Source organism: Chelonoidis abingdonii, chromosome 11, assembly GCF_003597395.2.
Source record: "Chelonoidis abingdonii isolate Lonesome George chromosome 11, CheloAbing_2.0, whole genome shotgun sequence".
Lineage (NCBI taxonomy): Eukaryota > Metazoa > Chordata > Testudines > Testudinidae > Chelonoidis > Chelonoidis abingdonii.
In genome coordinates, this window is record NC_133779.1 from 59,312,941 (window position 1) to 59,321,142 (window position 8,202).

Genomic DNA, 8,202 nt, shown 5'->3' on the forward strand with positions numbered 1-8,202 from the left:
TTTAAGATCCAAGGGGTTTGGATCTGTGTTCACCAGGGAATTGGTGAAGTCCCTCAAGGCAACCCAGGGAGGGGAAAATTTTGGGGGGACAGGGAGTGCTCCAGACACTAACTTCTGGATGGTGGCAGTGTTACCAGATCTAAGCTAGTAATTACCCTAAAGTTCAGAGTGGGGGAGGAACCTTGAGAGTTGTGCACAATTCTTAGCATGGCTCTGCCATCTGCTCAGCTGTCATCGGGTTGCAGCTTCCTAGATGTGTTCCAGGAAAGATGGCTTTGAGGAGGGAATTGAAATCAGTGTGGACTTTTCGACCAGCCCTGATACTATGTCACGGCGGAGCACGAGCCTGGACCTGCAGACTTGAGGGGCTAGTGCTATGGTGCTAATAGCCATGTAGACATTCTAGCTTGGGCTGGAGCTTGGGCTCTGAAACCTAGGCAGGGCCTTGAACTGTGTGTTAACTCCTCGTGCCAAACAATCTGTTCTGCCTCGTATTTAGCTGTGACACTCTGAGTACTTTTCCCGACCCTGAAGAAGAGCTCCATGTAGCTTGAAAGCTTATCTCTCTCACCAAGACAAGTTGGTCAAAGAAAGGCTATTCCTTTCTCCTCCTTGTCCCTCTGGGACCAATCCAACTACAAAAACACTGCATATTGAAATCAACATAGGGTGATCAGATGTCCCGATTTTATAGGGACAGTCCTGATATTTGGGAATTTTTCTTATATGGGCACCTATTACCCCCCATCTCTGTCCCTATTTTTCACACTTTCTATCTGGTCACCCTAAATCAATGGACGTTAGGAGCATAAAGTAACTTTGAAGACCTGGGCCTATGTGTTTGTGGACATTGGCTGATGGCCATGTTACACACCAAATCCCTCTGTGACCCACTGGTGTCACTGCCTTCATTTATTGACAAGTTCTGGTGCTGAGGAGGTGTTAGGAAATGGCTCATCGCAAAGATAAACATCCTGCATCGTGGCCAGGCCACCTGCCAGCCAGACACTCATGATAAAGCCATTCTATGGAACTTGAACCGGTCCAGGGGGGCGTCGTCTGTGATAACCTCTGTTCACCTTTCACAGACGGAACAACCTACCCTCAGTTCTGGGGAACAGCAAAAAAGAGAAACTGTCAACATTTCCGACTCCACACAGATGGACGGTGCCACACCTTTCCCTGGGACCTAAAGGCAATTTCCTTCAAACACAAAGCAAATAACTTAGTGGCACCAACCCGGATTTATCGAGCCACACCCTGGGCTGGTGTGAATCAGTTGTTGCTCCATTGGAATCAGTGGGGCCAGTCCCCCAGCTGGTGTCAATCAGCCGTGGCTTCACTGGAATCAATGGGGCCAGACCCCCAGCTGGTGTCAATGGGCCGTAGCTCCACTGGAGTCAATGGGGCCAGACCCCGAGCTGGTGTCAATCATCCATAGCTCCACTGGAATCAATGGGGCCAGACCCCCAGCTGGTGTCAATAGGCCGTAGCTCCACTGAAATCAATGGGGCCAGACCCCCAGCTGGTGTCAATGGGCCGTAGCTCCACTGGAATCAATGGGGCCAGACCCCCAGCTGAGTGTCAATCGGCCGTAGCTCCACTGGTGTCAATGAGACCAGACCCCCAGCTGGCGTAGATCAGTCATAGCTCCACTGGAGTCAATGGGGCCAGACCCCCAGCTGATGTCAATGGACCGTAGCTCCACTGGAGTCAATGGGGCCAGACGCCCCCATATGGTGTATGCAATTCGGCCGTTGCTGTCATGGAATACAGATGGGCCCACGACCCCAGCTTCGATCAATCAGGTCAGAGTAACTGCACTGAGAGTTGTGATTCTTCTAGCTATTTTGTGTTACCAGTAGGCCCTCAGAGCCCTTAGTAGTGGGCTGTAAATGCCAGTGGTATTGCTAAATCCAGTAATTGACTACGTTGTGCTGTCTCATGATTGCAATTTCCATCTCAGTGCCCCTAAACAACCTTTAGTGTGTTGAAAACTGTTATGTTATATGTATCTAAAGGTGTTAGGAAGTTTGGACAGAGTAGTAAAATTCTCCTTTACAGGAGCATATTTACGCATGCAGTGGCTCTATTCAGAGTTTTCCGTTGGGGAACTGACAATAGATGAGGTCCAATGTTGGATAAACCTCGCAGTCGGCAATAACTTTTCCATGATACGCTGTACCTCGTAGGTTCTCAGGAATCATTATCCATGCGAGAGCAAACCGTCGGCGATGTGCACCAGGACTCATGCACGCCACAGTAGTGCATACACGAGCGGAGACACCCCATCGCGAGGACCTAACGATCAGCATACCTCACCGGTTCATTTCATCTGCATCGCCACCCAATGAATATAACGCCATCATTATGCCAACTATCAATGCCCCTAATGCTATACATCGGCAAACCGGACAGTCCACTACGCGCAACCGCATAAATAGGACACAAATCAGAGTTATCTAGGACATGCTAATACTAAAACAGCACAACTGTAGTGAGAGCATTCACCTCCCTGGTTACACCCTATAGCAGACCTCCTTTAAGTGGCCAACTATCTGCAGCATAAAAAAAATTCAGGACAGACTTCAAAGGAAACTTGCTTGGGCTTCACGTTTCATGCTGCAAATTTGACACCATCAGCTCGGATCTTGTAACAAGACTTGATGGGCTATTGCACAACTTACAAAACCAGTTTTCTCCTCTCTTTGTTTTCACACTCAGCTGGGTAGATCAGGGCCTTCATACCTCCCTGATTGAAACTAACCTCGTTATCTCTAGTCTTGCTTGCTAGCATATATATTCTGCCCCTTGGAAAATTTGGACTAACAATGTGCCTCATGCCCGGGCCCTGACAGTCCTGGTATGTGTTACCCGGCCGAAGTCTAGCCATGCTCACAACATCCTGTAGTCTATAAGGTGCCACAGGATTCTCTGCTGCTTTTACAGATCCAGACTAACACGGCTACCCCTCTGATACAATGCAAAGGTTTCTGACCATCAGAGTAGTGAAGTCCTGGAGCAGCCTCCAAAGGGTGCAAAATATCGACTAATCCCAAGACTGAGCTTGATACGTTTATGGAGGGGATGGTCCAATGGGGCTGCCTACAGAGAATTCTTCCCCAGGTGTCTGGCTGGTGGATCTCGCCCACCTGCTCAGGGTCTCACTGGGAGCTGCACTTCGAGCCGGGAAGGAATTTTCCCCTGGATCAGATTGGCAGAGATTCTGGGAGAGTTCGCCTTCCCCTGCAGCATGGCGCCCAGGTCGCTCGCATGTTTAAACTAGTGGATTCTCTGTAACCCGTCATTGGCGGGAGATGCTGCTCCGAAGGCCCAGCCGTCCCATCTGGGGCCCTGCTCTCTAGTCACCCGTAGTGGAGCAGAAGAGACAGTTATTCCCCCTGTGCAGTAACTGAGGCTCTTCGAGTTGTGTGTCCTCGGGGGCACTCCACCACCCACCTCCTCCCCTCTGCTTCGGAGCTGACACAAGCTCTGTGCGGGGGGAGGTGTCGGACCGCACAGCGCTATACACACGTTCCACTGACAGTGCAAGTATGCAAGACCAACCAGCCTCCTGCAAGGACTGGAGCAGTCTGGAAGGTTGAGAGCCCCTGTTCTCTCCCGTTCCTTATTCCCTTTGGACAAAGTATCATCTCTGTTAAACTGAAACATTTTCAGATCTTCAAATGTTAAACTCAGAGTAGCCAGGAAATCTGGCTGCTGGTGAAAGTGACGAGGTGTTACAGCAATAAAATAAAAACCCGCAGGATCGTATTAAAGAGGATAAGGCAGAATGCCATGTTTATTGTGAATACAGAAAGAATCAGAGTAAGCAGTCAGTTGTAGCTATAACATCTCATTCAGTCACTCACACACGTTCTGCAAAGTAGTTATAGTTACTAGCCTAGGAGTTGCTTGTGCCAAGTCACGAGGGTGGAGCTAAGTCTTATCAGATGTGCATCTGATGCTCCTGGAGGGTGGTTGCAAGAACCAGACTCAAGGTTCTTAGTTTTTGTTTTTATAGGAATTTACTCCTATAGGAGTTTATGGAATCTGCTTTATCATCCTGCTTTTATGTTTGAAGTGATAATTAATCACTGTTCCCACCTCTGAAGTGATGTTTAATCAGCAGATGGTGCATTTGTGACAGCTTGGTGTTCTCTTGTTCTTTGCCCCCAGGAAGTGTGGATTCTGGTTTGCTCTTAGGGTCACTGGTCATTTCACTCCATGCATTCTTCAGCCAAGTTGTATTATAATACACGGAGACATACTTATCTCATAGAGCTGAAACAGACCCCGAAAGGTCATTGCAGCCCCCTGCCTTCACTAGCAGGACCAAGTACTGATTTTGCTCTAGATCCCTAAGTGGCCCTCCTCAAGGACTGAGCTCACAACCCTGGGGTAGCAGGCCAATGCTCAAACCACTGAGCTATCCCTCCCCTCTTGTAATCATTAAGCTGGCACTTCTACCCTTTTATCACCCATTCAGTTCAAACAGACATTCACATTTACCCTTTGAACATATTTTTTATTACATCTCTATTTTATTACCTATCTTCCTTTAACATAACCCTTCTACAATTACTGGAGCAGGACACGCCTCAATAGATCTGTCCATACCACTTGCTACACAGGAAAAGAAAACAAGCAAGATGAAGAGCATCAAGGGTGAGAACTAACAAATCTTGTTGGTGTGTTCTGGAGGACACTTGTTTTTAGAACAGTTGTTTTAACACAGTCCTTATCACTTCTCGGAACAGACTCTTTGTCTAGGGATGTGCTGGTACAGTTAGCACCGACCCCGTAAATTTTACAGGGAGGCATTTATTTTAATTAGTGCAGCCTTTGTGTGTTAGCTGGGAACCAGATCTCTTGCTAATAGTCAGGCTCAGCTTGGGGCCTGGTTTAAACTATGCTCTTCCATATCAAAACAAACATTGATTTCTATTTTATTCCAACATAATCTGCACTAACACTCCTGACCTGTCGGCACAGGGCTGTTCCTGGGGGTGGTGTGCACTGGTCACACTGGGAGGTGATAGTGATGCCGGTTATTGATCATTGCAGGAAGTCAGAGTGGCTAGGGCAGGAAGCAGGGGTGTAGTGGGTTAGAACGGGCTTGGGGAGAGCTGGGAGCCAGGACTCCTGGCTTCATTTCCCAGCTCTGGGAGGGGAGTGGGGTGTAGGGCATAGAACAAGGGTGACTGGGACTCTTCCATTGTGTTACCAGAATCACCATTGAGAGGCGTTATCTCAGCAAATGTCTTAAGTTCTTGGTACTTGCAGTCAGTGGCCAAATGAAAGGGCTGGCCCCAGTACCCCAGTGTGGCGCTAGGGGGCGCTGTGCTGCAGGGAGCAGGGTGGGGCTCTCCCCATGCACACTGCTGGCCTCAATGCCCCAGGGCGGCCCTAGGGGGCGCTGTGCTGCAGGAGTGGAGTGGGGACTCTCCTCTGACAGTCAATGCTGGCCCCAATGCCCCAGCATGGCAGTAGGGGGTGCTGTGCTACAGGGAGCAGGGTCAGGCACAGCCACACAGGGAATGGGTGACAAGCACATGACACGTGAGAATAAAGACACAAACTCCATGTCTAGGCAGACACTTTATTGGGGCTGAGCAGGAGGGTTAGCGTCCCCCTGAACCCAGGCAAATTCAGCCCCAGGCTGGCTTCGATCTGCTCCCAGGAAGGGCTGGGGAGCCTCCAGGCACCAACTGGGTGATGGGGAAAGGGAGTCAGAAGTCACAGCAGATCCCACAGCCTCTCATCCCAGGACAGCAGTTACAGCAGAAGCGACATCTAGCGAAACTCTGAGCCGTCAGGAAGAGATATAGAGACAAGAGTGAGGCCTGCCCTGAACCGATCCCCTGACTACCTTCTCCCAAGCCGCTTTCCCCTCCCAGAGCCGGGAACACAACCCAGGAGTACTAGCTCTCAGCCCGCCCTGCGCTAACCACTAGACCCCACTCCGCTCCCAGAACTGGAGACACAAGCCTAGAGTGCTGGCTCCCAGTCCCCTCCCAGCTTTTCCCCAACCTGTTATTCCCATGTGGTGTTGGAGACACTTTTTGATCTGTATAGAAGAATTTAAATTTTTTAAGGTTTCTGGGAGGGGAGTATGGTCTAGTGGTTAGACCGGAGTGGGCGGGAGCAGAGGAAGGACAAGGCTGGGAATCAGGACTCCTGCGTTCTATTCCTGACTCCCAGCAATGAGTGAGTACTAAAGGGTTATGTTCTCTGCAGGGTGTCAGAGTTCACGGACTGACCACTGCTGCCCTCTGCTGGGCAGAAGAGATGCTTGTTGGTAGGAATCTGCCATGAGATATTATTGGCGTTAACCCATGCAATAGTATTGGTCTTAAACTGTGGAACTCATTGCCACAGGATATGTTGGAGTTAACTCACAGGATGCCCTCCCACAGGCTTTCCTGACATTAGCCTGTGGGGCTCCCTAGAACTGGATATTCATGCAGTTAAACTATTTGATATTTCAGGCATTTATCTGTTCAACCACCTGCCATAGGATTTTATTGGGGTTAGCCCATGGCACCCAGCATACCCCTCACCTCCGTCCATCAGTCCCAGCAGTGACACAAGTGAAGCCACCTCCCCCTACTCACCGCTTCTCTCTTCACCATCACCTTGGACTCGCCTTGGCCTTCCTCTGCGTGCTGGGATTCCGAGCTCTGTCAGAGTGGGGGAGCAGGGAGTCACTTGAGCCCGTGTTTGTTTGACCAGCAGGGAATCTAATGCCCATCTCTAAAGCACGTCCTGAGAGGACTGCTGGGCTCTGCCCCAGCTCTGGCAGGGGAGCAGGGTCTAGTGGTCAGAGCAGGGGTGCTGGAAGTCAGGACTCATGGGGTGTATCCCTGGCTCTGGGAGGGGAGGGAAATCCACTTCATTAGAGCAGCGGTGGGATGGGGCGTCTGAGAGACAGGACTGCTGAATTCCATTCCCACCTATGCTGCTGCTTTACTGTGTGACCAAGAGAAACTCACTTCCCCAGACAGTGTCTCAGTTTCCCCTCCCATACTTTACTGCATTGGAATCTCTTTGGGGCAGGATGAGCCTCTCGCTGTGTGTCTGGGCAGCACCTGGAACATCAGGAATGGAACAGGGTCCCCCAGTCACCTCAGCCAGGGATGCTCCTCGGATTCCCTCAGCGCAAAGGAGGGACACGAACAGGAGCAGAACCGCCAGCATCTGGACTCTCATCTTCTCTAGGGGTTGGGTCTTTTCCGGGAGCAGCTGAGTGGAGCTGGGAGCTATAGGGGCCTGTATTTATTCACTAGCTCAGAGCCCTCCTGGCCAGTGGAGTCAGTGATTGGCAGGGGAAGGGTGATTCCAGTAAGGACGGGGCTGGATGAACTGCTGTTTATCTATGATCCACGTCTTTATGGGAAAAGACTCTTGTGGTTCCAAAAGATGGGATTTTTTTTTACCAAAATGCTTCCGTCTCTAACAAGGTGACAACATCCTTTGCCAGTCAGTCCTGATTCTCAGCACCCTGCTCTGACCTGCTCGAGCCCCTCAAAGTAGGGTAGAATGAGGGTTGTCAGTTTTGGTTGGACGTATTCCTGGAGATTTCATCACATGATATAATCGTTCATTAAAGCTTAATCTTCAGTTCCAGGAGACATCCTGGAGGGCTGGCAACCCTGGAGCACCCAGGTGTCCTGGCTCCCAGCTCCCCTGCTCTGACCCATTACACCCCACTTCCCTCCCAGACCTGGTGCTGGAACCCAGGTGTCCTGACTCCAATTCCCTTTAACATCCTTTCACACCACTCCACAGTCTGGCCGTCTTGTTTGGAGGACACTGGCCAATATTTTCAGACTTTGGCCAGAGATAATGGCTGACTCCATGTTCACCTGGATTGGCTTAGAAAAGAATCCCAGAGGTGCTGCCCTTCCAGACTCCAGTGCTGTGGGGACTTGTCATTAGTTAGATTACAGAGGCGCCCGGAAAGACTCCAACAGTTCAGGGTCCCCTTGGGCCAGGTGCTGCACAGACGCAGCGAGAGACAGTCCTTCCCCAGCTGAGGAAACATTTTGAAACAAACAAATTTCCTCCATTTCAATGAAATTTTTGAACTATCCGTTGGACTTGGTTTTTCTTTTATATGTGTATTTTTCCTATGTGTTTTATTTCAGCTCTGATAGCTAGTTCAGATCATACCACTAGTAACGGGGCATAATATGCACT

The 8,202-nt window shown here is 50.1% G+C and overlaps 1 long non-coding RNA gene across 1 annotated transcript; it reads right to left on the reverse strand.

Moving 5' to 3' along the window:
• Positions 1 to 5,588: 5,588 nt before the first annotated feature.
• Positions 5,589 to 7,225, reverse strand: LOC116833674 (uncharacterized). Its single transcript, XR_012656746.1, has 3 exons — positions 7,129 to 7,225; positions 6,618 to 6,683; positions 5,589 to 5,807 (listed from the first exon to the last, which is right to left on the reverse strand). It is a non-coding gene; the product is annotated as an uncharacterized LOC116833674 (long non-coding RNA).
• Positions 7,226 to 8,202: the final 977 nt, after the last annotated feature.